General features: G+C 51.9%; 1 protein-coding gene across 7 annotated transcripts in view; it reads right to left on the bottom strand.

Moving 5' to 3' along the window:
• The window catches only part of AHNAK (AHNAK nucleoprotein), a 113184-nt gene that overhangs the window by 71296 nt on the left and 32387 nt on the right, over nucleotides 1-9501 (bottom strand). The gene's annotated exons all lie outside the window — the stretch shown is intronic.

The following is a 9501-nucleotide window of genomic DNA, read 5'->3' as shown; positions in this document are numbered from 1 at the left end:
ACACGCCCTGACTCCCATGTTTTTTCCTGTCCTTATTTCTGCCACCAGCAAAGCCCAATCAAAGGTTCTCCACGATTACATAACCAGACATGGCAAGTAAGCCTCAGCAGACACACAGGATCTGACCACTTCCCCTTCGGAAACTGTAAAACAACGAAAGTGGGCTGGGCGCGGTGGCTCACGCCTGTAATCCCAGCACTTTGGGAGGCCAAGGCGGGAGGCTCACAAGGTCAGGAGCTCGAGACCAGCCTGGCCAACATGGTGAAACCCTGTCTCTACTAAAAATACAAAAATTAGCCGGGCGTGGGGGCGGGCACCTGTAATCTCAGCTACTCAAGAGGCTGAGGCAGGAGAATCGCTTGAACCTAAGAGGCAGAGGTTGCAGTGAGCCCTGACCGTGCCATTGCACTCCAGCCTGGACAACAAAGTGAGACTCCATCTCAAAAAAAAAAGAAAAAGAAAAAGAAAAAAAAAAGTGAGTGTTTGCAGAACATGCAGAGTGGCCTTTTTACCTGGGTTGCCGGCAAGGTCTGGACTCACCATCCAGTGGCAAGAACCTGATTAATCCAAGGTGTTTATTTCCTTTTGATAAACAGTAACATGTAATTTTCCATTTTTAGACACAATAATTATTTTAAGAGCAGTCACCAAAATCAGTACTTAGAGGGAGTGGTTTTCCCTCATAAGAAGACAGCAGCTCAGTTTAAAAAATAATTTTTTCTAAAAGTCCCTGCCTCGAGGCCGGGCACAGTGGCTCACGCCTGGCCAACATGGTGAAACCCCGTCTCTACTAAAAATCAGTCAGGCGCGGTGGCACACACCTGTAATCCCAGCTACTAGGGAGTTTGAGGCAGGAGAATTGCTTGAACCCAGGAGGCGGAGGTTTCAGTGAGCCAAGACCCTACCACTGCACTCCAACCTAGGCAACAGAACAAGGCTCCATCTCGAAAGAAAGAGAGAGAGAGAGAGAGAGAGAAAGGAAGGAAGGGAGGGAGGAAGGAAGGAAGGAAGGAAGGAAGGAAGGAAGGAAGGAAGGAAGGAACGAAGGAAGGAAGGAAAAGAAAAGAAAGAGAGAAAGAAAGGGAGAGAGAGGAAGGAAGGAAGGAAGGAAGGAAGGAAGGAAGGAAGGAAGGAAGGAAGGAAGGAAGGAAGGAAGGAAGGAAGGAAATTAGTGTCTTAAACATGATTCAAGAGACAAGCAGTTTTTGGAAAAACATGTTGTTCAAATAGAGTGAAGGACAAAAAGCCACCCCTGCCTGCCAGGCCCCCCAGCAAATTTACCCAGAACTTATCCCACCTGGGGCTCCTCCCTCCTGCAGCTAAATTCCTAGAATTTATTTTCCAGGAATTTAGACAATCTGCACTGGCTGCCTCCACTTTCTCATCTGACTTCCCTATCTGCCTGAAGGGCCCACTTGAAATTCAAGTTGTGAGCCGAACTTGCAATCTTACAAATAGAAAATGCCCTGGCATTATTCTTGCCTGCCTGCTCACATTCCAGCCCTCCCCACCGCCTGGCCACCGGAGGCAGAGGACAGAGGCGTGGTTGGCAGCCACGCGCCCTTGAGGAGACCACACACCTAGGTAAACACTGGCTGGAAAGGCCCAAGGTTGTCCAAAGCCCCCCCTTTCACCGGGCTGGGGTTGGGGAACCTTAAGGCCAAAACTCCTCCACGTAAGGGTCAAGCGCCCCTGCCCCACCCCCTACCCTGCCCCCTGCAGCCCAGCATCCAGAGGATGTCAGGAGCTCCTAGAGGAGAAAGCAAGGCGGGTACGACGCTGTTTGTGAGGATGTGCTAAAAGGCTCTGCCGTTCCAAAATGCCCTAAGCTGGCCTGCTGATGGGCCTGAAGCAACCACGTGAGAAACCCATCCCTCAGGGTCTAAAAACTCTCTTTTTAAATGTAAACATTGAAAAACAATAACATATATGACACTGACACTCTCCAGGACCTTAGTTTCTCAGGGTACAAAGCTGCTATTTGAAGGAAGTCTGGATAAAGGGGAAAGCGCGCAACGAAAGGCGCACTGTTTGGGGATTGGGGACCCAGTAGGGTAAGGGGTGAGGTCCGGTGGCCACCCCTTGGGAAGTGTAAACCTGGCCTCAGCAGCTTCCCGACATTCCCCCAGGGTCTTCTTTCCCCCCTGCTCGGCCCCTCTTTGCTCCCCTCTGTGTCCCAAGCCTCCAACCCAGTCTGCGGGCACGTGGCTCACAGCAACCCCAGGGGACAAAAATCCGCCTAGCAATGGGTCATGGGGCCCAAATATGGCCTGGCGATCGACAATTCAGCCAGCGGGGTGTGGCCGCAGATGCTCGCTACAGACCAGGGTCTCATGCCCTTGATTCTGAGTGCCCCGGGCTTGCTGGATGGGGGCTCACCGGGTATCATCCCATTTCTGGTTGAAGCAAGGGACTTGCCTCTATATTGAAAGCGCGCTGCTTTACTTCGATTGTAGGTTTGTTTGGAGTGCTAGAAGGGATTTATGGAGACAGGGAGCGGGGCTAAAGTCCCCTGGAAGTCACCTTTGACACAGTCCTTGCTCCCTGTGAGTCCTCTCCCTCTTTTTCTTCCTTCCTCTCCACGCCCTTTAACGCTCCCTGCTGCTCATTGCAAGCCGCCGCCCTTCCCTCCCCCTCGACCTAGGGCTTTGCTCCTCCCCTGCTGCCTCCCCCGACATGCCTCGCCCCACTATCCACCCCCCAGCAAGACCCCTGGCCACACTGTCCGCCTCTGCCCATTGTTTCTCATGTTTTCCCCCTTAGTTTTCTGCTTGCTTTCTTCTCCAGCTCCCCATAATCTCCGGAACGAAGAGCAAGCGGTCCAGGCCGAGTGCAGTGGCTCATGCCTGTAATCCCAGCATTTCCGCAGGCCGAGGCAGGAGGATCGCTTAAACTCGTGAATTCCAGACCAGCCTGGGCAACACAGCAAGACCCCCGTCTCTACAAAAAAAAAAAAAAAAAAGGCGGGAGGTGGGGAGGTGGTCACCGAGCTGGGCATGGTAGCGCACGCGGGTAGTCCCAGCTACAGGGTAGGCTGAGGTGGGAGGATGGCTTGAGCCCAGGATGTCCAGGCTGCTGTGAGCCATGATCACGCCACAGCACTCCACCCTGGGCAACAGAGCGAGATCCTGTCTAAAAATAAATAAATAATAATAAGTAAATAAATAAACATTTTTTTTAAAAAAAGAGCAAGTGGTCTGAGCTGAGCTTGAGGACGCCCGAGTTCCTTCCCCTTGGGAGGGTATTGGGGTTTGTGGGGTCAGGGGAGCTGCTCCATCCAACCCAGGAGGTCAGGAAGACTGAGATCCTTCTACTCACACCACGGATTGTTGGCAAGTTCTCACTTCGGGCTAAAATCAGCCTCGCCCTGGAGCCAAGCAGGGCTGGCAGGTGAAGAGATACAGGGGAAACTGTCAGGGGCAGGAACAACTTTGTTTCACCCAAAATGCCTCCTTGCAGCCCCCTTGCATTTACAGGTTCTCCCCCAGGCAGGAGGCTCAGCCCCTCAGGGCCCCAGCTGGCCAGAGGGGTGTGCATCAGGCCTGGCCTGTATTTTCCTAGCTGCAGGGCAGCGGGAGGCCATGGGCTTAGCCAGGGCTGGGGGGGGCTTCCAGGCTGCGTGGGCCGGGTGGTCTGGGGCCAGTGGGTGGGGCTCATTACAATGCAAATGATTTGATCATAGTTTCTCCCTTGTTTATTATTACAGTGGAAGAGTGAAGACTCAGGAGAGGAAGGACCCAGGAGAGCCTCGGGAGGGACTGACAGCAGCCAGGAGGCTGAGCCTGAACCCTAAACCCTACCCCCTCCTCCCCAAAATGGGCAAATGGGTGTATGTCCCAGTCTTTTCCTTTCAGGGCTGGACCTGAAACCTGCCAAGCTGCCTGGCTCTCAGGTTTCATTCTGAGTTCGTTCCCCTTCTCTTGCTCCCCGGCCTGACCCTGCTAAACCTCCCACGCACACATCTCCACTTCCACACTTTTATTCCCGTCCTTCTGCCTGGAATGCCTTCCCCACACTCCTCTCCAAACTTTGAAATAGTTATACACTGTTATTAACAGTCTTCCTGGCCGGGCGCGGTGGCTCACGCCTGTAATCCCAGCACTTTGGGAGGCCGAGGCGGGCGGATCACAAGGTCAGGAGATCGAGACCACGGTGAAACCCCGTCTCTACTAAAAATACAAAAAATTAGCCGGGCGCGGTTGTGGGCGCCTGTAGTCCCAGCTACTCGGGAGGCTGAGGCAGGAGAATGGCGTGAACCCGGGAGGCGGAGCTTGCAGTGAGCCGAGATCGCGCCACTGCACTCCAGCCTGGGCGACAGAGCGAGACTCCATCTCAAAAAAAAAAAAAAAAAACAGTCTTCCTGGTACCAGAGCAAGCAGAATGCTATTAAAAGCATGGGCTTTTCAGTCAGCACAGACCCCTGCTATTTGCTAGCTGTGTGACCTTGGACATCATGCTTAACCTCTCTGAGCCTCAGTTTCTTTGTCTATTAAATGAGAACCATCATGCCCACCTCATACGGTTGTTGTGGAAATGAAAAGAGAGAAAGCATGTAAAATACATACACAAGGCCTCACACAAACCAAAAATACATAGGAATAGCTAACACAGTATTTACTGTATGCTGACCACATTAACTTAAATCATCCTCCCCACAAAACTGCGAGAGAAGTACCATATCATCCCTATTTTATAGATTAAACAAACAGGGTTGGGGATGCGGGCTCACGCCTGTAATCCCAGCAAGGGGATTACAAGGGAGGCCAAGGCAGGCAGATCACTTGAGATCGGGAGTTTGAGACCAGCCTAACCAACATGGCAAAACCCCGTCTCTACTAAAAATACAAAAATTAGCTGGGCATGGTGGGCATGCCTGTAGTCCCAGCTACTGAGGAAGCTGAGGCAGGAGAATCCAGGAGGCAGAGGTTGCCGTGATGGCGCCACTGCACTCCAGCCTAGGTGACAGAGTGAGACTCCATCTCAAAAAAAAAACAAACAAGTAAACAAAACAAAACAAAACAAAACTGCAGCACAGTGAGGTTTGATAACTTGCCCAAGGTCACATAGCTAGGAAACAGCAGAACTGACAGTTGTTATTATTATTATTCCCCTACTAGATGGTAGGCTCATTGAAGAAAGGGGCTTTGCACATAATAATTGGGGTTTTTTAATTTGTTTTTTGGGACTGGGTCTCGCTCTGTCACTCTGACTGGAGTGCAATAGCACAATCACAGCTCACTGCAGCCTTGAATTCCTGGCCTCAAGTGATCCTCCTGCCTCAGCCTCCCAAAGCATTGGGATTACAGGAGTAAGCCATTGTGCTGGGCCATACTAACTTTAATAACTACTTTCAAGAATGTTAAAAAGTCTAAGTTCAAGTCCCTGCAAATTTCAAGAGGCATCCTCTATTTCCTAAAATTCCCCCAGAAAAGAAATTCCCAGCTTCTTCAGGGAAACAATAGTGACATCACAGAGAAGACCAAAAAAAATTTTTTTTTTAATCAGAAAGCTTGGATAGACTTTGGCCAGGTCACCTCTTCCCAACTCTATGAGTTGAGACCAATCGCTTCGCTTCTCTGAGCCTCACCTTTCTGGTTTGTAAGATAGAGTCAGCAAATGCCAGAGCTGCCTGCTTGCATGGGCGGAGCTGAGAACCCAGTGTGAGATCTCAAGAGATAAAGCACTCTGTGGACTAGAACGCCCTGTCCAAAGAGAAGGTCTTTTCATCCGTAACCCTTTCTCATCCTTGGCCCCATTACTGGGAAGTTTTTCCGTTAAGGCCAAGCCTCAAGCGTGTGGTAGAAAATAACAGAGGCATTTAAAGGGAAATGAAACCGCCCTTCTCAGCAGAATGTTCCCCACACATTTGCCGTGGCCCATGGCAGTGCCTCTGCTGGGCGCCTTCAGCCTTAGGAAGCACTTGCGCGGCTGCCTGACGCCACGGGGCAATTCAGAGGCTGGTAAACAGCCCATGGCATTCCCGGCCCGTGGCAGGCATTCATGCACAGAATTCTTTGTCCTCGTGAGGAAGGACAGAGAGTTGCTCTGTGCTGCAAAGCTCAAAGCCAGAACTCCATTTTCAAAACCCCTGGCCCAAGATCACGCCAAGGCTAAGCGTGCCACCAACCTCTGAAAGTGTGCTTGTGAAATAAACTTCCCCAAACTTGGACATTTTTCTTGAAAACATGGGTTTCCTTGTTAATTCTAACGAGGAGGCATGGAAACGTTACTATGGAGAAACTTGGCAATCTCCTACTTAACCAAAGAATTGAAATTAACATACCCATCATGTGGCTCCTGACACGAGGCACCAAAAAGGACCCAGCATCACTTGTGTGGTATTCCTGCCCCAAAATTCACAACCTGAACCCAACTATGAGGAAACATCATCAGACAAACCCAGATTGAGGGACATTTCTAGAAAACTGGTCCCACACACTTCAAAAATATCAATGCCATGCATGACAACAAAAAGCTGAGAAACTATTCCAGATTAAAGAAATAAAAAGCCAGGCACGGTGGCTCACACCTGTAATTCCAGCACTTTGGGAGGCCAAGGCGGGTGGATCACTTGAGGTCAGGAGTTCGAGACCAGCCTGGCCAACATGATAGAACCCTGTCTCTACTGAAAATACAAAAAATTAGCTGGGCGTGGTGGCGGTCGCCTGTAATCCCAGCTACTCAGGAGGCTGAGGCAGGACAATCGCTTGAACCCGGGAGAAGGAGGTTGCAGTGAGCTGGGATCGCACCATTGCACTCTAGCCTGGGCGACAAGAGTGAAACTCCATCTCAAAAAAAAAAAAGGAAGAAAGAAAGAAAGAGACCAAGACAACTAAATCTCATGTGAGGTCATCAACAATTGCAGCCCAAAGAGGAAAAAAAGACATTGTGGCCGGGGGTGGTCGCAAATCCCAGCACTTTGGGAGACTGAGGCAGGCAGGTCCCTTGAGGCCAGGAGTTCAAGACCAGCCTGGCCAACATGCTACTAAAAAAACACAAAAATTAGCCGGGTATGGTGGCACACACCTGTAATCCCAGCTACTCGAGAGGCTGAGGCATGAGAATCCCTTAAACCTGGGAGGTAGAGGTTGCAGTAAGCCGAGATCACACCACTGCACTCCAACCTGGGGGACAGAGAGAGACTGTCTCAAAAAAAAGGAAAAAAAAAAAAACGTTACTATAAAGACAATTACTGGGGCAATTGGTGAAATGTAAATATATACTACATATTAGATAATATGTCAATGTTTTGTTTTGCGAATTTAATTATTGTATTGGAGTTTTTTGGTTGGTTTGTTTGTTTGTTTGAGATGGAGTCTCACTCTGTTGCCCAGGCCGGAGTGCAATGGTGCAATCTCGGCTCACTGCAACCTCTGCCTCCCCCGGGTTAAAGTGATTCTCCTGCCTCAGTCTCCCGAGTAGCCGGGATTACAGGCACCCACCACACACGGCTAATTTTTTTGTATTTCTAGTAGAGACAGGGTTTCACTATGTTGGCCTGGCTGGTCTGGAACTTCCTGACCTCAAGAACTGCCCACCTTGGCCTCCCAAAGTGCTGGAATTACAGGCGTGAGCCACTGCACCTGCCCTGTATTGGAGTTATATAAGAGAATGTCCATACATGCTGAAGTATTTAGGGGTTCACACCATTCTCCCGCCTCAGCCTCCCCAGTAGCTGGGACTACAGACACCAACCACCACGTCCGGCTATTTTTTTTTTTTTTTAATTTTTTTTTATTTTTAGTAGACATGGGGTTTGACCGTGTTAGCCAGGATGGTCTCAATCTCCTGACCTCGTGATCCACCTGCCTCCGCCTCCCAAAGTGCTGGGATTACAGGCGTGAGCCACCGCGCCTGGCCAGGGCATCCAGTTTTTCACACCCATCGCATCACTTGCTCTGCGGAAATCCTCAGAAAGAGGAATCTGAGATCAGTGGGACTGGGCCACATCTAGCCACATGGGACTCAGAAAACATTTATTGAATGGACACTGGGGCCACCACTAGCCTGCATCACTTCTTCCTCAAGCTAAAAAAATTTTTTTTAATTGATATATTATTGGACAACCTGGGTAGTTCTCCCCAGAGGACTTTCCAGCATCCTAATGGGCATTCTTCCCTGGCTGTGTACATAAGTGCACCCCACCGTCACCCACTTACCCCACCGTCGCCCACTCACCCCGTCACCCACTCACCCCACCGTCACCCACTCACCCCACCGTCGCCCACTCACCCCACCGTCACCCACTCACCCCACCGTCGCCCACTCACCCCACCGTCGCCCACTCACCCCGTCACCCACTCACCCCACCGTCGCCCACTCACCCCACCGTCGCCCACTCACCCCACCGTCGCCCACTCACCCCGTCGCCCACTCACCCCACCGTCGCCCACTCACCTCACCGTCGCCCACTCACCGCACTGCTTCGCCCACTCACCGCACTGCTTCGCCCACTCACCCCACCGTCGCCCACTCACCCCACCGTCGCCCACTCACCCCACCGTCGCCCACTCACCGCATCGCTTCGCCCACTCACCCCACCGTCTCGCCCCACCGTCACCCACTCACCTCACCGTCGCCCACTCACCGCACTGCTTCACCCACTCACCCCACCGTCGCCCACTCACCGCACCGTTTCGCCCACTCACCGCATCGCTTCGCCCACTCACCCCACCGTCGCCCACTCACCCCACCGTCTCGCCCCACCGTCACCCACTCACCCCACCGTCGCCCACTCACCCCACCGTCTCGCCCCACCGTCACCCACTCACCCCACCGTCGCCCACTCACCCCCCCTCCAGACACCAGGGCTACTCATCTTGAGCAGCACACACACTCCGACCTGCCCCCCACTCTTGGCTTCAGAGTTGAGGAAGGAACAGATGGGTTTCCAGCTGTGGTTGGTTGAGTGAAAGCAGCATCCCGGGAGCAACCCCAGGCCCTGTTAGGACAGACCGTGATGTGTGCAGTTGTGTGCGCCATTGAGCCTGAGCATGCTTATGGCTGGAGTGTCTGTGTGTGGCCCAGTGCAACCAGGGGGTTTCTGTAGAAGATGGGCTCATGCCTGTCTCTCTAGGAGTTCACGCCAGCTCTTGTGCTCTCCATAAGTATGTATCTGACTGCCACATGAATGCTGCACACTTCAGCATAACCCAAATACCTGGGCGAACTCTGGCACTATGAATGCTGCTATCCCAATTTTAAGGGTGATGAAACTGAGGCTCAAACAGGTTAAGCATCTTGTCCAATTCACAAAAGAAGCTGTAGGTCGGTTATCTAAAAAGCAGCAGGGTATCAAGGGCCTCCCTCCCAACCTCTCTCTTTCCAAAACCAGGGGCCACCCTTGAGCTCTAAAACCCCCAGGGACACTGGCTCTGCTGGTCGAGGTGAGGATGGATGAAGCTGGGGAATGCATGTCTGAAATCCAAGCAAGGACAGGTGGAGCCCGCACTGGCAGGAGATCCCACTGACAAGTTGATACTAGACAGGGAAGGATGGGGT

Source organism: Macaca mulatta, chromosome 14 (assembly GCF_049350105.2).
Source record: "Macaca mulatta isolate MMU2019108-1 chromosome 14, T2T-MMU8v2.0, whole genome shotgun sequence".
Taxonomy (NCBI): Eukaryota; Metazoa; Chordata; class Mammalia; order Primates; family Cercopithecidae; genus Macaca; species Macaca mulatta.
This window is presented reverse-complemented; position numbering and strand designations above follow the sequence as displayed.